The 25315-nt window shown below is 41.5% G+C and overlaps 1 long non-coding RNA gene across 1 annotated transcript; it reads left to right on the plus strand.

Annotated features, from left to right (window-relative positions):
• Window positions 1–2845: 2845 nt before the first annotated feature.
• Window positions 2846–24771, plus strand: LOC117530347. The gene is made up of 3 exons (XR_004566336.1): window positions 2846–2938; window positions 10114–10244; window positions 24734–24771. It is a non-coding gene; the product is annotated as an uncharacterized LOC117530347 (long non-coding RNA).
• The last annotated feature ends 544 nt before the right edge of the window (window positions 24772–25315 follow it).

The following is a 25315-nucleotide window of genomic DNA, read 5'->3' on the forward strand; positions in this document are numbered from 1 at the left end:
AGGGGAAGGGGGAGTCATAGTCAGAGAAGCAGTGGGGGTTGCTGTTGTGAGCAGCCTGTAGTGGGGGAGCTGCAAACTCTCCTGAGAGGCCACACGGGCTGCAAAGTACATTTGGGGTTTAAATTACTGAAACTACAAGTTTCTTTTTGCTCCAGCTAAACTTTTTTCTGTAAATGACCAAACGTTCCTGTTTTAACCTTTGACCCCACTACCACTGCCACCTCTTCAGAGAGTTCAGTAACAGGTCAGCAAAATTATTCCATTGAAGATGCTGTAGTATTGTAACAGAATGTAAAGATTCACATTTGAATATCTAAATTATTTTGACCAACCAAGGTTTGTCGTGTTTAGTGATGAATTTGGCCACTTCTCAGTCTGATTTGATGATGTTTTTATGATATGTCCACTCGAGGTAAGCGGCTGTGTACCCTCACTGAAACAGTCTGATCTGCCTCAGTTTCTGACTCATCTGACTGTTTGACAAAACCGCTTTGAGGCAGACTTAAAGTCATTCTGTTACTACAGCACTGAGATTGGAAAAATATATAATTTCAGCGATTTTTTTATTCCAATGAACTTGAAAAAAAAATCTCAGTAACTTTTGATTTGTAGCTTGTAGTGCAGCTAAACTCACAACACATACCAATGAGCTTCCCTCTGGTTGAACTACAACAAAGATTGGAAAAATGTATGATTATATACTTTTTGAAATTTTTTATTGTAAGAAACTTGAATACAATCTCAATAACTATTTATTTATAGCTTGTACTGCAACTAAACTCACATCAGTGAGCTCCCTCTGAGTGTACTATTAGACATGGTTGGGAAAAATAAACTTGTATAATTTTTGAGATTTTTTCATTCCAATAAATTTGAATAAAATTTCAATAACTTTTTATTTAACGCTTGTAGTGCCACCAAACTCACATCAGTGAACTCCCTCTGGTTGTACTGCAACACTTATATTGGAAAGATGTATGATTATATAATTTTGAAGATTTTTTACAGTAATAAATTTGAATGAAATCTCAATAACAGTTTATTTAAAGCTTGTAGTGCAACCAAATTCACATCACACATCAGTGAGCTCCCTCTGGTTGTACGACTGCACTCAGTTTCGAATTTTGGAGAATTTTGAATTGTTAAAATTTTCAATCAATGTTATCAGGTGTGGTGACACAAAATCTACAGCACATATCAGTGGTCTCCTGCTGGTTAAACGACAGCAATCAGTTTGGAACAATGTCTTTTGCATATTTTTGAAGAATTTTTCATTGTTTAAATCGTCAGTAGCATCATTGTTATTAGGTGACTTTGAGATGGAGAAAGTTTCAAACAAAACTAATAAGTACAGTGGGATGGTCTAGTTCAGCAGGACCTTGATATGAAATATACAGATATGACTCAAATATTTACAGATGGATCTAAAGTTCCAGTTACGGGAAACTGCCCTTGTCTGGGGAGCAATGTGAGCGGATCTAGTGAATTTGCTGTGGTGACCCCGAGTGCAAACAAGGGAGCAGCCGAAGGGACTTACTAGTAGCAGAACCTTTAAAATCTGATCTCACAGGGACAGGAAGCCAGTAAAGAGATGTCAAAATGGGTGTAATGTGGTCAAACTTTCTGCTTCATGTAAAAAGTCTGGCAGTAGCATTTTGAACCAGTTGGAGACCCCTGATGCTGGACTGCAGTAAACCAGAAAATAGAACATTGTAGTAGTCCAATCTAGAAGAGACAAATGCATGAATCAGGTCTCAGCATCAGCCACTGACAGGATGGGATGAATCTTTGCTATATTTCGCAGGTGGAAGAAAGCAATCCTCATAATATCTCTGATGTGGAGGTCAAAGGACAACGTAGGATCAAAAATTACCCCAAGGTTCTTCACTTTGTCAGTGTGTTGTATGACACATGAGCCTAGGCTAAGCGTTAACTGATCAAATTGATAGCGATGTCTCACTGGACCAAGAACCATCATTTCAGTGTTATCAGAGTCTAAAAGTAGGAAATTGCTAGACATCCAGCTTCTCACTGATGCAAGGCAATCTTCTAAGGATTTTATGTGGATGAGATTCCCAGCAGTTATTGGCATGTATAACTGAGTATCATCAGCATAGCAATGAAAGGTAATCCCAAAATGCCGCAATATGTGCCCAAGGGGTACTATATAAAGGAAGAAAAGTAGGGGGCCTCAGACGGCCCTTTGTAATGACGGACCCCTGTGGAAGACGGACCCCTGTGGATGAATCGATTGGATACATTGGATGAACGACATCCAGTGGATCCACAGAGATGCATAATGTAGGAAATTGGTAAGAAATTGTTCATATCTGTCTGAATATCTGCCCAGTCCAGACACTTATTAGGCTGAAAAATATTTTGTTTCTTTTTTGGTCAGAATGGCATTCATTTGGTCCAAGGAGATGATAAATATAGGTTTTAACTGAAAAAATTGGGTTACAACTGTAAATCTGGCAGAAACTGTGATGATGTGTCCAATCCAGTCCAGAAACTTATTCAGTTACTTATTCAGACACTTATTCTACAGTTTTTAAAATTTATTTTGGTATGAATGACAGCCAATGCATCCACAGAGATGCATAATATCGGAAATCGGACTGAAATTGCAAATATCCGTGTAAATTTCTGTCCACTCCAGTCCAGACACTTGATGTCATTCATACCAATAAATAAATAAATAAATAAAATTGCCAAGTAATCCGATTACAAGTAATCCAAATGTATGTATAGGCACCTGTGTTATTTTTGAGATCAGTGTAAATTTCCTTTACTTGTTGTATCTGTTATGTTATTTTGGTCAGGCATCGATTCGGGCAGCCCCAATGCCCTGTTAGCTTCGGTCGGGTTAGCGGTGGACCAGAGTTATTTTTTGACGTCAACAACGCTGCTTTTAAAGTATAATTCCTTCGTGAACAGGGTGAGTTACCTATTTGCAGAGGGTTTTCTGTTTTATCTAGCTTGGATGGATGTTGCGTGGGGATGTTTTAAGTTATTTGGTATTATTGACTAAGGGCTACGCTAACTAGCCGCTATGTGCTCTTTAACGATTTCTATTTTTTATGTTAAATAAGTTCAGCAAACTACTGTTACGCGTATTATACTTACATAGTACTGCAGTTATTGTTGTTTATCTGATGTTACTGTGTTAATAAGAACCGTGTGTTTAGGATTTGTAACGAAAATCACATTGTTTTATTCGTGTTTCTGTCTTGCAAAAACCATTAATTCCTCCATTCATCCAAACTATTAATTCAGACCATTCAGTGGTTTATGGATGTTTCATTCCAAATACTTTGCACCCTGCTGAGCCATTCAAGTTCATCTGTTAGGCAACAAATCTGCATATAAAGGCTCTGAACTGTTCCTGCGTGTCCATGTCTACTCTCTGATAGAAGTGGGCGGATCGATCCTAATATCGACACCAATGCTGGTATGAACGATCCTTATGTAAAAAGCTCGATACTCAAGCCTTGTTCTCTCCCGCACGCACTGACTGCTGCGCCCTCAGATTCATCAAAGTTTACTCTCTGTAAGAGCAGCGCTGCGTTGCGTCACACAACACAGAGCAGCGCACCCTTGTATTGTGGTTTGTCAGACCTCTACCTCAGGAGATTTTAAGTTGTATTGAGTGATATTTTTTTAAACAAAAATGTTGATTGTGATAATAAAGTATTTTGTTGTCGCGTACAATGTTTGCCGAAATTCTATCCTAGCTCTTTTGGATCCTTTGGATCTATGAAGCTGAAATATGAAAATTATCGGTATCGATATCGGCGATACTGGGCCTGTATTTACTTGCTGTCGGATCAATACCAAAATTCCCGGTATCGCCCACCTCTACTCTCTGACCGATATCAGGGACTCGGCACTCCCCCTGCGGCATGGCGGAGCGTTAGCAGCTTATCTCCTCATTTCTCCTTAAGACTGGCCCGTTTCTGCGTAAACTGCCTCTTTTTAATTAAAACTGACTTTAAAATGTTAAAGAGGTTTGACATTGTCATCTGATGGTTAATAATCGCATTATTCCATTTGATCGCTTTGGGTGTAGAGAGTCAGACTGAGAGAGCGAGTGTGAGACGTGCTGCTGTCATGCTATGATCGCTGTCCCGTACATTATGTGGAAATGGTTTCCAACACGGACGTGCTCTTTGTTGTGCGCCATTGCGGCTCCGTGCCGACGCGCGAATTCCTCCGCACGTCTTTCATTACAAAATCTCCTGTAACAGTGGAATGTGCCGCAAAAGTGGTGATGTACACCTCTTCTGCAATTTCTCAGGTAGTCAGACGACGTCCCGGATCAACACAGCCTTCACTTTGGAAATGATCTGGTCATTTCAGCCTGTCGATGGCCGATCGGAGCGCGGCGCGCCCTCCATCGCTGTGGGCCGTCTTTAATTCGGTTGTAATGCTCCTTAATCTGTGTGACGCCGAGAGTATCCTCACCGAAAGCCGTCTGAATGTTCCGAATGGTTTCCACCTGGCTGTCTCTCACAGTTTCTGGAAAAATTTGATTCAGCACTGCTCCAATCGCGCAGCCATTTCCGTGACAATGAAAATCCGACGAGGGGGGTGGACCAGTGCTCACTCAAAGCCTGCCCACAGGCGAATGACGCAACCGACAGGCGTGAAAAAACTTACGCATGCGCACGAAGGTTCAAGCTTGGCTGATGCAAGCGCACGATTCAAATCCATATAGTTTTTTAAAAAAATAAAAAGGTCGGATAGTTTTCTAACAGACCTCGTAGATCAATCAATCAATCAATCAATTTTATTTATATAGCGCCAAATCACAACAAACAGTTGCCCCAAGGCGCTTTATATTGTAAGGCAAGGCCATACAATAATTACGTAAAAACCCCAACGGTCAAAACGATCCCCTGTGAGCAAGCACTTGGCGACAATGGGAAGGAAAAACTCCCTTTTAACAGGAAGAAACCTCCAGCAGAACCAGGCTCAGGGAGGGGCAGTCTTCTGCTGGGACTGGTTGGGGCTGAGGGAGAGAACCAGGAAAAAGACATGCTGTGGAGGGGAGCAGAGATCAATCACTAATGATTAAATGCAGAGTGGTGCATACAGAGCAAAAAGAGAAAGAAACACTCAGTGCATCATGGGAACCCCCCAGCAGTCTATGTCTATAGCAGCATAACTAAGGGATGGTTCAGGGTCACCTGATCCAGCCCTAACTATAAGCTTTAGCAAAAAGGAAAGTTTTAAGCCTAATCTTAAAAGTAGAGAGGGTGCCTGTCTCCCTGATCTGAATTGGGAGCTGGTTCCAGAGGAGAGGAGCCTGAAAGCTGAAGGCTCTGCCTCCCATTCTACTCTTACAAAGCCTAGGAACTACAAGTAAGCCTGCAGTCTGAGAGCGAAGCGCTCTATTGGGGTGATATGGTACTATGAGGTCCCTAAGATAAGATGGGACCTGATTATTCAAAACCTTATAAGTAAGAAGAAGCATTTTAAATTCTATTCTAGAATTAACAGGAAGCCAATGAAGAGAGGCCAATATGGGTGAGATATGCTCTCTCCTTCTAGTCCCCGTTAGTACTCTGGCTGCAGCATTTTGAATTAACTGAAGGCTTTTCAGGGAACTTTTAGGACAACCTGATAATAATGAATTACAATAGTCCAGCCTAGAGGAAATAAATGCATGAATTAGTTTTTCAGCATCACTCTGAGACAAGACCTTTCTAATTTTAGAGATATTGCGCAAATGCAAAAAAGCAGTCCTACATATTTGTTTAATATGCGCATCGAATGACATATCCTCATCAAAAATGACTCCAAGATTTCTCACAGTATTACTAGAGGTCAGGGTAATGCCATCCAGAGTAAGGATCTGGTTAGACACCATGTTTCTAAGATTTGTGGGGCCAAGTACAATAACTTCAGTTTTATCCGAGTTTAAAAGCAGGAAATTAGAGGTCATCCATGTCTTTATGTCTGTAAGACAATCCTGCAGTTTAGCTAATTGGTGTGTGTCCTCTGGCTTCATGGATAGATAAAGCTGGGTATCATCTGCGTAAAAATGAAAATTTAAGCAATGCCGTCTAATAATACTGCCTAAGGGAAGCATGTATAAAGTGAATAAAATTGGTCCTAGCACAGAACCTTGTGGAACTCCATAATTAACCTTAGTCTGTGAAGAAGATTCCCCATTTACATGAACAAATTGTAATCTATTAGATAAATATGATTCAAACTACCACAGCGCAGTGCCTTTAATACCTATGGCATGCTCTAATCTCTGTAATAAAATTTTATGGTCAACAGTATCAAAAGCAGCACTGAGGTCTAACAGAACAAGCACAGAGATGAGTCCACTGTCTGAGGCCATAAGAAGATCATTTGTAACCTTCACTAATGCTGTTTCTGTACTATGATGAATTCTAAAACCTGACTGAAACTCTTCAAATAGACCATTCCTCTGCAGATGATCAGTTAGCTGTTTTACAACTACCCTTTCAAGAATTTTTGAGAGAAAAGGAAGGTTGGAGATTGGCCTATAATTAGCTAAGATAGCTGGGTCAAGTGATGGCTTTTTAAGTAATGGTTTAATTACTGCCACCTTAAAAGCCTGTGGTACATAGCAAACTAATAAAGATAGACTGGATGACTGGAGTGCAGTTTTAAGCAGAAACGAGGTGATAATTGGTGAATCATTGTTGATACTCCGAAGTGACACATGCGCAGTGAAAGGGGAGTGCTGAGCTCCTCCCACCAGAGTTCTGTGTTGGATGAAGTAGATCAACAACAATTCTCCATGTATCACATTCACAACACAGCTGAGTGTTGCGAGTCTGACACGTATGGTGTCCATTAGGGCTGAAATGATTGAGTAATTTGATTACAAATTCTTTGCCTCGAAGCTTTGTTTAAAGCTGTAGTACAGGGGTGGGCAACTTGTTCCAGAAAGGGTCAAGAGGGTGCAGGTTTTCTTTGCAGCCACTGACTCCACCAGGTGATTTTCACTGATTAACTGATTCCATCTGCTCAAGGTGATATTAATCGCTAACAGGAAGTGTCAGAGAACCAACATTTTGTCTTTCTTGATTAACTGGAGTGTGATCTGGTGTGAACATTTTAGCACAAGGAGGGTTAATGAGGCAAAATGCCTTCCTGATATCTTTATTCTGAATAGCAGCGATATAGAGGAACATAATAAAACAAGTTTCACTGAAATCCATAGGGGGCGCACTGAGATACGGCCAAATGAAAATTGCCAAATATCGCGTTCTTAACATAAAGAGCGCCACCTATGCAAAATCCCGCTAACTAAGCCACCACCATTTATCCAAATTTGGAAAGAAGTTGTCCCAGTGTATCCAAATATGCATAAATGAGCAAGGCTTATTCAGGGAGCAGGCCTTGGGAGGGTCCCAAATGTAGCCCAAAATGCCAAAAGTTGTGACTTCAAGCGCCACCTATTTTGACTATGTCACTGTTTTGGCCCCTTTAACCCCTACCCTTAAAAGGGCCATAATTTTCCTCCCGAAGGGATTTTTGGATTAAAAATAAATGTAATTTTTGTCCGTTTGGACAATACATCTTCCCCTTAAAAAAACTTCAGCGGCCTACTGAAACATGATATATCACCACCAATTTGAAAGTTACAGATTTCGGCAGTTAACTATTCCAAAAAAAGAAGCCTATATTCAGATTTGATGAGAGTTTTTATCAACAGGCTGTAGGGTTAATTTATCAGTGCAGCTGTTGTGGAAACATTGCACTCCACAGCTGTTTTTTCATTAGGCTTTGTTATTTGCCAAGTATCTACAGAAAACAAGGAATTTGACTTTGGTTTGAGCTGCTCTCTGTACAGCATGTATAAATATACACTGAATAAATCACAATAATAAAAAGTGCAACTGAAATGTGCAACAAGAAAAAAAAAGAATGTCCTGTCCACAGACTGAAGAGTTCACACACCGCCTGGGCTTATGGTTTGGCAAAGCTCCAAAACTTAATAATGTGAAAAAATAATAATTACCTGGGAAAACACACACAGAGAGAGAGTGAACACCTTAAACTTAAAAATCTGCATGATGGCACAGCAATACTGTGCCATTGCTTAGAGAGAACACTGCCACTACCAATATTGTTTAAAAACACAAAAGTACTTTTTATCCGATTAATCGATAGAATGCTCAATTCCAAAAATATTCGCTAGCTGCAGCCCTAGTGTCCATCCACTTTTCAAAGATGTAAAGACAAGACCAGAGGTGGTCAAACCGATTGTATCTTTCGATGGCAGGTCAAAAAATTTAGAAGTAGGTTGAAGTATATTTATGTAGTACAGGTGAAGTAAAGTTGTTACTTTATGTTGAAAAGATATATTTATAAATTCTTGTGAGAAAAAGAAGAGTGACTTTGAACAAGGAAAATTGAGTTTTTTTTTCTCACCAAAATAGGTGCTGCACTCACTGAAATTTATTCTCTGGAATAGCCTCAGATTGCATCTTAGAGCTTCTCGAATTCAAAAATTTCTGGGGGGTGCCATGCCCCCTCATAATTTTCGGCTTCAGCTTTTTTTGTTTTTCACCACTTTCATCCCTGGAAACTCAAAATTTTTGACATCTTATGAAACATTTGAATTTGCAGACATTTACAATGTCGTATTGTAAATGAAATTGTCCCGTTAGTTTGCCACAAAATGGGGACAATCTCTCATTGTCTTCATTTCTCTCCCTGATAACTGACAGTATAAGTTCAGAACACTTCATTTTAGCACCATCTCAGTTTGATTTTGGTCAATAACAAAAGTTCAACTCAGTACTTTGCAACATAATCTTTGTTGGCAATGACAGAGGTCAAACATTTCCTGTAAGTCTTCAAAAGGTTTGTACACACTATAGCTGGTATTTTGGTCCATTCCTCCATGCAGATCTCCTCTAGAGCTGTTGCTGGGCAACATAGACTTTCAACTCCCTCAACAAAATCTCATGATACATGGCCACATTCATTCTTCCCTTAACACGGATTTGTCGCCCTGTCCCCTTTGCAGAAAAAGAGCCCCAAAGCATGTTGTTTCCACCCCCATACTTCACAGTAGATATGGTCTTGGAATGCATCTCGGCATTGTTATTCCTCCAAACATTACGAGTTGAGTTTTTACCAAAATGTTCTATTTTGGTTTCATCCGATCACATGATATTCTCCTAATCCTCTTCTGGGTCATCCATATGCTCTCTGGCAAAGATCTGAGTCCCTCTCTGTGTAGTGTGTAGCCTTTATTACTTTGGTCCCAGCTCTCTGTAGGTCATTCGTCAGGTCCCTCCGTGTAGTTCTGGGATTTTTGCTCACCGTTTTCATGATCATTTTGACCTCACGGGATGACATCTTGCGTGGAGCCCCAGATCGAGGGAGATTATCAATGGCCTTGTATGTTTTCCATTTTCTTACAATTGCTCCCACAGTTGATTTATTCACACCAACCTGCTTGACTATTGTAGATTCACTGTTCCCAGCCTGGCGCACATCTACAATTTTCTTCCTGGTGTCCTTCGACAGCGCTTTGGTCTTGGCCATGATTGAGTTTGGAGTCTGACTGTTTGAGGCTGTGGACAGGTCTCTTATACAGATAACTAGTTCTAACAGATGCCATTAATACAGGTAACAGGTGGAGGACAGAAGAGCTTCTTAAAGAAGTTGTTACAGGTCTGTGAGAGCCAGAAATCTTGCTTGTTTGTGGGTGACCAAATACTTATTTTCCACCATAATTTACAAATAAATTCTTTAAAAATCCTACAGTGTGATTTTCTGGATTTTTTTTTTTTCTCATTTTGTCTCTCATAATTGAAGTATACCTATGTTGAAAATTACAGACCTCTCTCATCTTTCTTAGTAGAAGAACTTGCACAATCGGGCTGACTAAATACTTTTTTGCCCCACTGTACATAAGGAAAACGTGCACATCAGGTGATCTCTGGGATCAGTGTTGGTGTCTCCTGTTTTAGGATGTCTGTCCTAGCACAGGGACATTTCGGTGTTGTCTCACACTTGTGATTGGGCAGCAGAACAGCAGCAGATGATTAAATCAGCCTTAGTCTTTTCTCCACTTGGTCGTTGACTTTCTTTCATTTCTGTGTTTTAAAGTCTTTCTACAAACATGTCTGGAGTCCAGCAGCTGACGTACATATTGAAACTACAGCACACACCTGCTGATGAAGGAATGATCACAGACCAGGAAGAAGAAATGTGTCATTTAAAAGAAGAGAACAAAAGAGGTAAAGGGCTGGATGCTGTTTTTAATCCTCCAAATCTCTTCGAAAGAATAGGTTTGTTCACTCAGCTTTGTTTGTGTTACTGAGACTTTATATTGCTCTTTGGGTATTCCTCCTTTTCCTTGGTCCTTGGTAACTTGGTAGCATTAATAGCCAGTGTTGCAGACCGAACGGTCCTCCCCATAAAAATCGGTCCGCCCTGCCTCCACTGCGCATGCGTCAATTTGGAGCTCAGCCACTCGTTTAACACAGTCTCTTCACCCAAAGTGTTCAAATGGATTAATGTGGTAATTAACCATCAGATGACAAGGTAAAACATCTTGAATCATTCTAAAGTCAGTTTTACGCAGAAACAAGGCCATTTTAAGCAGAAACGAGGAAAAACTCTGTGATGCTTTGAATTGACTGATGTGCAGTGAACGCATCGTGTAGCCGCGGCCCTCTGATGGCTTCCTCTGTCTTTTATGGTGAAATAATGCTGAATTTATGTGGTAATGATTGTTGTGCAAAAGCTTCAGATATCTGTCACTGAGATAAATAATGACTGGAGTGCAGTTTTAAGCAGAAACTAGGTGATAATCCTTGAACTGCAGCTAATGATGCATACGCAGTGAAGGCAGGGCAGATCAATTTTTAGGGGGGACCATTCGGTCTGCGACACCGGCTTTGCTACCAGGTGTGACATGTCGACCTGAATAGTGTAAATGTGGAATTGTGGGTTTGCAAAAGAGAGGCTGTGATGTAGGTCTGGTTCCAGAAACAGTCTTTAACAGAACAATCTTTGGTTCTGTGATAGCAGTCCACTTAGCCTGTTAGCATGAGTGGTGCTAGCAGCTGTCTTCAGGTCAGGCCAGGAAGCATGACAGGCTTAGAGCTGATGGTTTAGAACTGATGCACGTAACTATAGTTACAGGCACCCCATCACAGTGTTGCCAAATTAACATTGAAAAGTTACTTTATTAGTTACTTTTTTGGTTGCTTTATACAGTTTATACTTTATTAGAAGCTGCCGACATCTTGGAACTAATAAGTAATGTAACTAATAATGGCCCTTTTCCAGTACGCAGAACTAGCACTACTTGGCTCGACTCTACTTGTTTGTTTGTTTTTTTGTTGTTGTTGTTGGGTTTTTTGTTTTTTTTTTGGCTTTTCCATTAAGGATCGTACCTGGTGCTTCTTTTGGTATCTGCTCAGGAGAGGTTCCAAGTGAGCCGAGCCGATACTAAAATGTACGTCAACGCCACTGATTGGTCAAGGAATGTCATCACTGGAGGAGTCATGAGTGCGACGTCTGACACAAACCCGCCATTTTCAGTACTCGCAGCGGTGTTACAGTGACTATGCTTTTCTTTCATTTCACGCAGAGTTTTCTTTATTTTCTTCTCACACAAAACCACACTGTGGTCCGTGGATGAGTTGCGGACGTTTCTGTGTTTGGTGGCAGAAGAGAGAGCTGGATGAAGCGATCCGAAATATGATCTCCCAGTTTTTGGCCACGCATGGGTACCAGACGTTACAGCAACACAGAGAAAATCTGAAAAAGCTTAAAAGTGATTACAGGACCACAACGGCCCGAGTAGGCTGGACCGTAAGGGCTGGAAACGGTTCAACCACAGGGACACCGTTTAGTGACACAGACTGGCGAGCAACAGGAGGCAGGATGACTGCGGGAGGTGACGATGGTAAGTTTTTTTCTGACATAATGCGTAGTCTGTTGGAAAGCACATTTAGCGTTACTTATCCCATTGGTGGAATCCCATTTTTAGTTCCAAAAAGTATTTCCCAGATACGATATATACAGTGGGGAAAATAAGTTATTTGATCCCCTGTCAGTCTTGCAGGTTTTCCCACCTACAAAGAATGGAGAGGTCTGTCATTTTTATCGTAGGTACACTTCAACTGTGAGAGACAGAATCTAAACAAAAAAATCCAGAAATCACATTGTATGATTTTTGAATTATTAATTTCCATTTTATTGCATGAAATAAGTATTAAGAAACCTTAGTGGGGGAAGAGGCCCATAATAAGATCACAAAGTTCATAGTTAAAATTCAAATGGCTGAGCATTTAAAAAGTAAGGAGTGGCAAATCAGGAAGTTTCACAACCTTTTAGTGCAGAAAAGGCGTACTTTCAGTGGGAGTAGTTTTAAAGATACACCCAGACAAATTAGTGACAACAGGGAAAATTGGGTAAAGAATCTGTCCGACAGGGTTCTTACACAGACAGAAAAGGATGTGCTCACCAAAGGACTAAATTTCTCAGTGACCCCTAAACATATACCGACAGTAGATTACATCACTGCAGTAGAGTCATCCATTAAACACAACAGTTTGTCAGAGTCAGACGCTGGGGACCTCAGACTAAGAGTCACAGCAGCGCTTAACAGTGCTAAGCCTCCTCCGTCCAACATCACAGGAGAAAAACAGAAAGCTTTGGCAGCACTGCAGAAGGACCAAAGCATCCTTAGCCTGCCAGCAGATAAAGGCAGATGCACGGTGGTCCTGAACACATCGGACTACGAGGCCAAGATCAACAACTTGCTCAATGACTCCAGTACATACGAACGTCTGAAGAGAGACCCCACGAGTGGCTATAAGAAGAAAATCATTAGCTGCCTCCAGAACCTGGAGGAAGAGGGACTCATTGACAGGCAAACATACTACAGACTGTACCCGGGGGATGCCACTCCATGCATCTATGGACTGCCCAAAATCCACAAACAGGACGTGCCACTCAGGCCTATTGTATGTAGCACAGATTCCATCACATACAATTTGGCCAAGCACCTCAAGTGGATTTTGGCTCCTCTAGTGGGTAACTAAGACCACCATGTGGAGAACACACAAGATTTTGTGAACAAAATCAAGGACCTGCAGCTGGAGGCAGATGAAACTATGGTGATTATATCTGATTATATTATGGACTGTAGATGATGGAATCCCTAAATTCCTTGCAATTGAACATTGAGAAACAATGTTCTTAAACTTTTTTTTTCATGCAGTTGTTCACAAAGTGGTGATCCTCGCCCCATCTTTGCTTGTGAACAGCTGAGCCTTTGGGAATGCTCCTTTTATACCCAATCATGACACTCACCTGTTTCTAATTAACCTGTTCACTTGTGGAATGTTCCAAACAGGTGTTCTTTGAGCATTCATCAACATGGAAGACTAGTGGCAGAAACCACTGAGCTCTACAAAACAGAAACGTGTCACAGGACTGCTCATTTATACAGAGCAGTTTTCTGAAGAAAAATCCTTGCAAATGTTTTTTCAACCTCAAAATTAATTTGATTACTATAAAAAAAGTTTAGAACACTTGTAATTAAAATTTATATATATATATATATATATATATATATATATATACAGTGAGGAAAATAGGTATTTGAAGTTCTCCCACTTAGAAATCATGTAGGGTGTCTGAAATTTTCATCTTAGGTACATGTCCACTGTGAGAGACATAATCCAAAAAAAAAAAAAAAAAAAAAAAAAATCCGGAAGTCACAATGTATGTTTTTTTTTTTTTTTTTTTTTTTTTTTTTAATTTATTTGCATGTTACTGCTGCAAATAAGTATTTCATCACCTGCCAATCAGCAGAAATTCTGGCCCTCAAAGACCTGTTAGTCTGCCTCCCAAAAGTCCACCTCCACTCCACTTATTATTCCAAATTAGAAGCACCTATTTGAGGTCGTTAGCTGAATAAAGACACCTGTCCACCCCACACAATCAGTAAGACTCCAACTAGTAACATGGCTAAGACCAAAGACACTAGATACAAAATTGTAGACCTCCACAAGGCTGGAAAGGGCTACGGCGCAATTGCCAGGCAGCTTGATGAAAAAAGGTCAACTGTTGGAGCAATTATTAGAAAATGGAAGAAGCTAAACATGACTGTCAGTCTCCCTCGGACTGGGGCTCCATGCAAGATCCCACCTCGTGGCGTACCAGTGATCCTAAGAAAGGTGAGGAATCAGCCCAGAACTGCACGGGAGGAGCTGGTCAATGACCTGAAGAGAGCTGGCACCACTGTTTCCAAGGTTACTGTGGGTAAAACACTAAGACTAAATCGTGCATGGCACGGAAGGTTCCCCTGCTTAAATCAGCACACGTCCTGGCCCGTCTTAAGTTTGCCCATGACCATTTGGATGATCCAGAGGAGTCATGGGAGAAAGTTAAGTGGTCAGATGAGACCAAAATAAAACGTTTTGGTCTTAATTCCACTCGCTGTGTTTGGAGGAAGAAGAATGCTGAGTACCATCCCAGAAACACCATCCCTACTGTGAAGCATGGGGGTGGAAGCATCATGCTTTGGGGGACAGGACGACTCCACTGTATTAAGGAGAGGATGACCGGGGCCATGTATTGCGAGAGTTTGGGGAACAACCTCCTTCCCTCTGTTAGAGCATTGAAGATGGGTTGTGGTGGATGGGTCTTCGAACATGACAGTGACCTGAAGCACACAGTCAGGATAACCAAGTGGCTTTGTAAGAATTATATCAAGGTTCTAGAGTGGCCTAGCCAGTCTCCAGACCTAAACCCAATAGAAAATCTTTGGAGAGAGCTCAAACCCTGTGTTTCTCAGTGACAGACCAGTAACCTGGCTGATCTAGAGAAGATCTGTGTGGAGGAATGGGCCAAAATCCCTGCTGCAGTGTGTGCAAACCTGGTGAAAAACTACAGGAAACGTTTGACCTCTGTAATTGCAAACAAAGGCTACTGTACCAAATACTAACATTGATTTTCACAGGTGTTGAAATACTTATTTGCAACAGTTTAAAAAAAAAAAATAAAAAAAAAAAATCATACGAGTACATTGTGATTTCTGGATTTTTTTTATTTTTATTATGTCTCTCACAGTGGACATGCACCTAAGATGAAAATTTCAGACTCCTCCATGATTTCTACGTGGGAGAACTTTTTAGACAAATAAAATAGCATGGAAATTTGTTCATTTTTTGTCTCTTAGATTATTCATATCTAATTTCAACCAGAAAAACAGACAATGTCAATAAATACAAATGCTTATTATAAATGCAACTGGAAATATTTTAACAATGACTGCAGTGTGATTGTTAATGCAAGATAAACCTCATGATGCCATCACTTTTTAATTTAGTCATTTCAACATTTAATTATGTCCTCATTGGCTATGTGATTGATTTTAATATTGCAGTCAGGACAGAGCACTTTCTAAAATTTGAATCTGACTATTCTAGTGATTTGTGAATGTTTTAAAATTATGCACAACCAGGGCAGGGCTTCTTCTACCTGTGCAAATGTCTTTTGACTGAACTTTGGACTTCACGGACATGTTTAATGATCCATTCACTTAATGTTAAAATATAAAATAAAACAGCTTTTTAAAAATAAAATAGTTGCTTTTTTTTAAGAATCATAGAAACAGGTGTTGTTTTGCTGGTCTCTCAGGGCATTTAACCAAAGTCTCTGCAGCTTCGATGTCTGTGGTGGACTCAGCTGGACTGTGACTCTGCAGCTAAAAGGCTAAGCTAAAGATAGTCAAACATTAAACCATCAGAAGTGCACGTCACAATTTATTTTTAAATTATTCTCATCTCGGAAAATTTGCTGAAGTAAGCTCCGTTGCTTAAACTCTGCATTTTAAAATATCCAAAAGTGAGGAATTTCAGACTGAGTGGGTTTGTTCCATCACCCCTGCTGCCTGCCTCACTCTCCCCAGGAATGAGGCTTGAACCCCGGCTGCTTCGTGTGGGTCGGCCTGCTGCTGCGGTTCAATGGATATCCCACCAAGTTGTCAGACCTCCCTCGGCTCACATCATTTTGAAAAGTAGCTGGAAAAAAAGCTTCTCCCAGCAGAGTGATGGGAGAATCGTTCTACTGTTGTGTTTTTTTTTAAAGCTTTTTCGTGGTTCATCGACAGAAATCTAACATGGTGATCGCTCAGCTTTCCTCTGGGGGGAAAAAAATCAGAGTGAAAATCTCTGCCCCCTTGCCACATCCGATGTGATGTCACGACGCGATGGGGGCGTTGGGAGGCGTTGATGTCATGCGACTGACGTCACGACACATAGGGAGGCGTTCTCTGACGCTTCCAAAGCATCTGGTGTGAAAGGCCCTCTTTACACCACGCCCTGACCGGTGTTCTAAAGAGATGTCATTACTGTCGAATGTCATACCTGTCCTCCACGTGCAACTGCGCATGCGCAGTACTGTCAGGACGTGGAACTCACGGGACGCACAATTCGACAGAACACCGGCTGCTAGCTATTAGCTCTGAAAGCAAGAAAAAGGCACGTACCGCCACCGCCAAAATGGGTGAATTTAAGCTACCATACAAAAGTATTGATGTGGATTCTGATGCAAATTTACCATTTAATGGATTTTCACATTTGATGGATTACTCTGCGCCCTGACCTCTGTTAGAGTGATGCTCGCTGCCTCATGGTAAGCCTCGCCAACCGAATTACCTACAGAACAATAAACCGTGCAAATGATAGAATTGGATTAGAATGGGAATAAACCCCCTTGTGTCTGATGATGAAATATCCGTTAAACTCACATACCCATATAATCAGCATAAACGTCCGCAAATCATCAGACACAAGGGGGTTATTCCCTAATTATATGTATATGTACAATGACAATAAAAGGCTGTAATATTTAGACTGTCTGTAAAAACAGAATTTTGGGAGTTTGGAGGCTGATTCTGCACAATATGACTCCTTTTAATAATGAATATTTAAATCTGTCCATTGAACATTCAAATCTGAATGAAAAACATAAATCAAACTTGTTAATGGGTTTTAAGCCTGTTCGAGTTCAGTAACAACGTTAATTCACGGTCATTAAAACCAAACCAACATTTTGTGAATGAACGTCAGTAAACGCACAAACTCCCACATTTGAGATTTAACAATAAATTATCAGAGCAAGTTAGTTTGGTATAAAAGTATTGACATCTAACCCAGTTATTGCTCTCAGAAACAACTCTTTATTTCATCAAGTCACTGACGTCTAAACAGAATGGAGCAAAGTGTGACTGATTATTTTGACAGCCACAATTTTAATACTCAATAGCGGCAGCCTGCAGTTATTACTTATTATTTACGACCTAGTTAGGAAGCTAGTGATTAGCTTACCCTCATGCTTTGTCTCTAGCAGGTTGTATCTTCTCATCTTCGGCTTCATATTCTTGTATGACTTCCCAAAGCCTGTTGTACTTTTCAAGCATGTTTCGTCTTGCCGCCTGCAGCTTTCTCTTAAAAACTCACAGAGCAGCAAACACAGAATCCTCCATTGTTTGTTTGTGTTGTGTGTAAATTGACATCACAGCAGTTTGCTCTGACAACCCCGCCCATGTTGAGGAGGTTCTGTTATTGTGAGCTGTTCCTTGGGGTGACTTTGTTGTGATTTGGCGCTATATTAGTATTTATAAATAAATTGAGTTTAATTGAATTATTTTACTTGATTAATCAACAGAATAGATTACTAAATCGATAACTGTAGCCCCAGTTTCTTAAACATTGTGTTGAGGTCTGGGACATTGCCTAAGAAGTGGCAAACTCGGGTGGTGGTCCCCATATATAAAAAAGGGGACCAGAGAGTGTGTGCCAATTACATGGGCATCACACTACTCAGCCTCCCTGATAAAGTGTACTCCAGAGTTCTAGAAAGGAGGGTTCGACCAAGAGTTGAACCTCTGATTGAAGAGGAACAATGTGGGTTCAGTCCTGGTTGTGGAACAACCGACCAGCTCTTTACTTTCACAAGGATCCTGGAGGGTGCCTGGGAACATGTGTTTTGTGGACTTGGAGAAGGTGTATGATCGGGTACCCCGGGAGGTACTGTGGGAGATGCTGCGGGAGAATGGAGTGAGGGGGTCCCTTCTCGGGGCCATCCAATCTCTGTACTCACAAAGCGAGACCTGTGTTCAGGTGCTTGGCAGTAAGTTGGATTTGTTTCTAGTGAGGGTTTGCCTCCGCCAGGGCTGCGCCTTGTCACCAATCCTGTTTGTGATATTATTATATGGACAGGATATCGATGTGTAGTCAGGGGGAGGAGGGTTTCCAGTTTGGTGGGCTCAGGGTCTCATTGCTGCTTTTTGCAGATGATGTGGTCCTGTTGGCTTCATCAGCCCATGACCTCCAACACTCAGTGGATTGGTTTACAGCTGAGCGTAAAACAGCTGGGATGAGGATCAGCACCTCTAAATCTGAGGCCATGGTTCTCAGCAGGAAACTGATGGATTGCGTACTCTGGGTAGGGAATGAGGTCTTGCCCCAAGTATAGGAGTTCAAGTACCTCAGGGTCTTGTTCACAAGTGAAGGGACAATGACCGTGAGATTGGCTGGAGAATCAGCACAGCAGGGGTGGTATTGCATTCGCTCTACCGTACTGTTGTGATGAAAAGGGAGCTGAGCCAAAAGGTGAAGCTCTCGATCTGCTGGTCAGTCTTCATTCCTACTCCCAGCTATGGTCATGAGGGTTGGCTCATTACCGAAAGAACAAGATCGCGGGTACAAGCGGCTGAAATGGGCTTCCTTAGGAGGGTGGCTGGCATCTCCTTTAGACATAGGGTGAGAAGCTCAGTCATCCGTGGGGAGCTGGGAGTAGAGCCGCTGCTCCTTCGCATTGAAAGGAGCCAGCTGAAGTGGTTTGGGCATCTGGTAAGGATGCCCCTGGGTGCCACCCTAGGGAGGTGTTCCAAGCATGTCCATCTGGGAGGAGACCCTGGGGAAGACCGAGGACAAGGTGGAGAAATTATATCTGCACACTTGTCTGGGAACACCTCGGGATCCCCCAGTCGGAGGTGGTCATCATGGCCTGGGAAAGGGAAATATGGGGTCCTCTGCTGGAGCTGTTGCCCCCGTGACCCGATTCTGGATAAGCGGTTGAAGATGAGTGAGTGATGAGTGAATTATTTTCATTCTAGTTGTAATGGTGGTACTTGGCTAACCAAATATTCTACACTCAACAAAAATATAAATGCAACACTTTTGGTTTTGCTCCCATTTTGTATGAGATGAACTCAAAGACCTAAATCTTTTTCCACATACACAATATCACCATTTCTCTCAAATATTGTTCACAAACCAGTCTAAATCTGTGATAGTGAGCACTTCTCCTTTGCTGAGATAATCCATCCCACCTCACAGGTGTGCCATACCAAGATGCTGATTAGACACCATGATTATTGCACAGGTGTGCCTTAGACTGCCCACAATAAAAGGCCACTCTGAAAGGTGCAGTTTTATCACACAGCACAATGCCACAGATGTTGCAAGATTTGAGGGAGCGTGCAGTTGGCATGCTGACAGCAGGAATGTCAACCAGAGCTGTTGCTCGTGTATTGAATGTTCATGTCTCTACCATAAACCGTCTCCAAAGGCGTTTCAGAGAATTTGGCAGTACATCCAACCAGCCTCACAACCGCAGACCATGTGTAACCACACCAGCCCATGACCTCCACATCCAGCATGTTCACCTCCAAGATCGTCTGAGACCAGCCACTCGGACAGCTGCTGAAACAATCGGTTTGCATAACCAAAGAATTTCTGCACAAACTGTCAGAAACCGTCTCAGGGAAGCTCATCTGCATGCTCGTCATCCTCATCGGGGTCTCGACCTGACTCCAGTTCGTCGTCGTAACCGACTTGAGTGGGCAAATGCTCACATTTGCTGACGTTTGGCACGTTGGAGAGGTGTTCTCTTCACGGATGATGCGAAGGAGATGTGTTGCACTGCATGAGGCAAATGGTGGTCACACCAGATATTGAGTGGTACCCCCCCCCCCCCCCCCAATAAAACAAAACTGCACCTTTCAGAGTGGCCTTTTATTGTGGGCAGTCTAAGGCACACCTGTGCACTAATCATGGTGTCTAATCAGCATCTTGATATGGCACACCTGTGAGGTGGGATGGATTATCTCAGCAAAGGAGAAGTGCTCACTATCACAGATTTAGGCTGGTTTGTGAACAATATTTGAGGGAAATGGTGATATTGTGTATGTGGAAAAAGTTTTAGATCTTTGAGTTCATCTCATACAAAATGGGAGCAAAACCAAAAGTGTTGCGTTTATATTTTTGTTGAGTATATAAGGCGGTACTCATTGTAAAAAGATTGAGAACCACTGGTTTATGCCATATTGTAATGGTCAAATATTTTCTTCACCTGGTATTCCTCCAGTGATTCTATGAATTCTTGCACAACACGATGAGGAGGATTTTGATGAAGATACATGAAAAAATTTCCCCAAATTATGTGGAGTGTCCAGTTTATTTATTCCTGAAGGAAAGTGACGTCACCACCTTCAATGTTTCGGCTCCCTTTGTCCAAGATCAGCAAGGACTTTGAATTCAAGGTAACCAAAAGGATTCTGGTGGCAGTGATTTGTCTATTCTGGCACATAGAGGTTTGGTTTATTTTGATCCAACACTTGGCACGAAAAAGATCAACATCAGTAACCTGTTGTACACGGGTAAGAGCAGCTCTGGTTATGAGCAGATGAAGAATAATTATCTTTACTCCCAGAAAGTATTCATCACTGCAGTATTAATTCAAATTAACATGAATTCAATGAATAAAATACATTATTTTGTAAAGCTCCCATCAACAACCCAAACTACGGATCTTTTCCTTGGTAACTTGGGAACATTAATAGCCGGGTTTGCTACCAAGTGTGACATGTCGACCTGAATAGTGTAAATGTGGAACTTTGCAGAAATGTGGGGTTTGCAAAAGAGGAGAGGAGGAGAAAGAGAGGCTATAAAAATCCAAACATCCCTCCCTTGCATGTGCACTGACCAGAGCTCAGGCCAGCGAAGTTCACAGCTGCTGCAGAACACTTGCCTGGAGCAGCTCTGATCCGCACAGATGTGAAGTGTCGCTCACATCATCATGCGCTCACATCATGAACACATCAGCCAGCCACACGGAGGTGGAAGTGGCTGGCCATACAGAGGGTCCGCACGTCCAGCTGTCCCTGGCCGCTTGGCGTGCAGTGTGCGGAATGACACTGGATCAGGTGGACTATAACTATTACTATAATGGGGTGGACTTGACATTTGCCTCACCAGCTGGCTGGTCACAAAGATCACATGGGTAATCACAGATGGGCCAGCCTGGCTGCATGGTCATCACCATGCATGCTGAGATGGTGAAGACAGGGGGCAGGGTTCCCATTACGCCTCATTTGGCCTCTAGTGTGAAGGGGGTATTACTGTTATCAGGTCAAACTCACCACTCAGCTACTTTATTTTAAGTAGCTGAGTACTTTATTTTAAGTAGCTGAGTGGGGATAAAAATTCAAAAAGAAAAAATAATATAGCACCTTCAACTGCACCACAGACTAAAACAGTTAAATGTGGTCTATTAAACATTAGGTCTCTCTCTTCTAAGTCCCTGTTAGTAAATGATATAATAATTGATCAACATATTGATTTATTCTGCCTTACAGAAACCTGGTTACAGCAGGATGAATATGTTAGTTTAAATGAGTCAACTCCCCCGAGTCACACTAACTGCCAGAATGCTCGTAGCACGAGCCGAGGCGGAGGATTAGCAGCAATCTTCCATTCCAGCTTATTAATTAATCAAAAACCCAGACAGCGCTTTAATTCATTTGAAAGCTTGACTCTTAGTCTTGTCCATCCAAATTGGAAGTCCCAAAAACCAGTTTTATTTGTTATTATCTATCGTCCACCTGGTCGTTACTGTGAGTTTCTCTGTGAATTTTCAGACCTTTTGTCTGACTTAGTGCTTAACTCAGATAAGATAATTATAGTGGGCGATTTTAACATCCACACAGATGCTGAGAATGACAGCCTCAACACTGCATTTAATCTATTATTAGACTCAATTGGCTTTGCTCAAAATGTAAATGAGTCCACCCACCACTTGAATCATATCTTAGATCTTGTTCTGACTTATGGTATGGAAATTGAAGACTTAACAGTATTCCCTGAAAACTCCCTTCTGTCTGATCATTTCTTAATAACATTTACATTTACTCTGATGGACTATAGTTTTACATCCTCATTGAAGACAACTTTGGATGCTGTGGCTCCTCTGAAAAAGAGAGCTTTAAATCAGAAGTGCCTGACTCCGTGGTATAACTCACAAACTCGTAGCTTAAAGCAGATAACCCGTAAGTTGGAGAGGAAATGGCGTCTCACTAATTTAGATCTTCACTTAGCCTGGAAAAAGTCTGTTGCTCTATAAAAAAGCCCTCCATAAAGCTAGGACATCTTACTACTCATCACTAATTGAAGAAAATAAGAACAACCCCAGGTTTCTTTTCAGCACTGTAGCCAGGCTGACAAAGAGTCAGAGCTCTGTTGAGCCGAGTATTCCTTTAACTTTAACTAGTAATGACTTCATGACTTTCTTTGCTAATAAAATTTTAACTATTAGAGAAAAAATTACTCATAACCATCCCAAAGACATATCGTTATCTTTGGCTGCTTTCAGTGATGCCGGTATTTGGTTAGACTCTCTCTCAGATTGTTCTGTCTGAGTTATTTTCATTAGTTACTTCATCCAAACCATCAACATGTCTATTAGACCCCATTCCTACCAGGCTGCTCAAGGAAGCCCTACCATTATTTAATGCTTCGATCTTAAATATGATCAATCTATCTTTATTAGTTGGCTATGTACCACAGGCTTTTAAGGTGGCAGTAATTAAACCATTACTTAAAAAGCCATCACTTGACCCAGCTATCTTAGCTAATTATAGGCCAATCTCCAACCTTCCTTTTCTCTCAAAAATTCTTGAAAGGGTAGTTGTAAAACAGCTAACTGATCATCTGCAGAGGAATGGTCTATTTGAAGAGTTTCAGTCAGGTTTTAGAATTCATCATAGTACAGAAACAGCATTAGTGAAGGTTACAAATGATCTTCTTATGGCCTCAGACAGAGCACTCATCTCTGTGCTTGTTCTGTTAGACCTCAGTGCTGCTTTTGATACTGTTGACCATAAAATTTTATTACAGAGATTAGAGCATGCCATAGGTATTAAAGGCACTGCGCTGCGGTGGTTTGAATCATATTTATCTAATAGATTACAATTTGTTCATGTAAATGGGGAATCTTCTTCACAGACTAAGGTTAATTATGGAGTTCCACAAGGTTCTGTGCTAGGACCAATTTTATTCACTTTATACATGCTTCCCTTAGGCAGTATTATTAGATGGCATTGCTTAAATTTTCATTGTTATGCAGATGATACCCAGCTTTATCTATCCATGAAGCCAGAGGACACACACCAATTAGCTAAACTGCAGGATTGTCTTACAGACAAAGACATGGATGACCTCTAATTTCCTGCTTTTAAACTCAGATAAAACTGAAGTTATTGTACTTGGCCCCACAAATCTTAGAAACATGGTGTCTAACCAGATCCTTACTCTGGATGGCATTACCCTGACCTCTAGTAATACTGTGAGAAATCTTGGAGTAATTTTTGATCAGGATATGTCATTCAAAGCACATATTAAACAAATATGTAGGACTGCTTTTTTGCATTTACGCAATATCTCTAAAATTAGAAAGGTCTTGTCTCAGAGTGATGCTGAAAAACTAATTCATGCATTTATTTCCTCTAGGCTGGACTATTGTAATTCATTATTATCAGGTTGTCCTAAAAGTTCCCTGAAAAGCCTTCAGTTAATTCAAAATGCTGCAGCTAGAGTACTGACAGGGACTAGAAGGAGAGAGCATATCTCACCCATATTGGCCTCTCTGCATTGGCTTCCTGTTAATTCTAGAATAGAATTTAAAATTCTTCTTCTTACTTATAAGGTTTTGAATAATCAGGTCCCATCTTATCTTAGGGACCTCATAGTACCATATCACCCCAATAGAGCGCTTCGCTCTCAGACTGCAGGCTTACTTGTAGTTCCTAGGGTTTGTAAGAGTAGAATGGGAGGCAGCCATCAGCTTTCAGGCTCCTCTCCTGTGGAACCAGCTCCCAATTCAGATCAGGGAGACAGACACCCTCTCTACTTTTAAGATTAGGCTTAAAACTTTCCTTTTTGCTAAAGCTTATAGTTAGGGCTGGATCAGGTGACCCTGAACCATCCCTTAGTTATGCTGCTATAGACTTAGACTGCTGGGGGGTTCCCATGATGCACTGAGTGTTTCTTTCTCTTTTTGCTCTGTATGCACCACTCTGCATTTAATCATTAGTGATTGATCTCTGCTCCCCTCCACAGCATGTCTTTTTCCTGGTTCTCTCCCTCAGCCCCAACCAGTCCCAGCAGAAGACTGCCCCTCCCTGAGCCTGGTTCTGCTGGAGGTTTCTTCCTGTTAAAAGGGAGTTTTTCCTTCCCACTGTTGCCAAGTGCTTTCTCACAGGGGGTCGTTTTGACCGTTGGGGTTTTTCCGTAATTATTGTATGGCCTTGCCTTACAATATAAAGCGCCTTGGGGCAACTGTTTGTTGTGATTTGGCACTATATAAATAAAAGTGATTGAAATTGATTGAAGTGTATTGTTAATTTCTTTCTTTGCAGACATGCAGCCGTTGTTGGTGATTAAAGAAGAAACTCTCCCTGAACACCAGGAATGGAATCTGAGTGTTGACCAGGAGGACATTAAAGAAGAAGAGAAGCTGTGGATAAGTCAGCAGGGAGAGCAGCTTCAGCAGCTGGAGGAGGCAGATCTCACCAAGTTTGGTTTCACTGCCGTCCCTGTGAAGAGTGAAAATGATGATGAAAAACCACAGTCATCACAGCTTCATCAAAGCCAAAGTGATGAGAGCACAGAGGCTGAGCCTGTAGCCAGCAGCTCATCTGTACACAGAACACTGACAGCAGAAGCTGATGGAGAGGATGATGGAGGACCACAACCAGCCAGCAACTCAGGTCCAAACAATCATTTACAACCAGATACCAGTGACAGGAGGTCAGACAGTTCTGGAACTGAGACTGATGACAGTGATGACTGGAAACTGATCAGAAAACTTCAGTCAAGTTTTAACTCTCGAAAAAATTCCAATATTGTTTGTTCAGGCAACACTGATGAGAAACCATTTAAAGGCTGTAAATATGGAAAAGCATCTGGTCACGTTAACAACTCAGAGCAACACAAGGAGA

The sequence above is a fragment of the Thalassophryne amazonica genome, chromosome 18, assembly GCF_902500255.1.
Source record: "Thalassophryne amazonica chromosome 18, fThaAma1.1, whole genome shotgun sequence".
NCBI lineage: Eukaryota > Metazoa > Chordata > Actinopteri > Batrachoidiformes > Batrachoididae > Thalassophryne > Thalassophryne amazonica.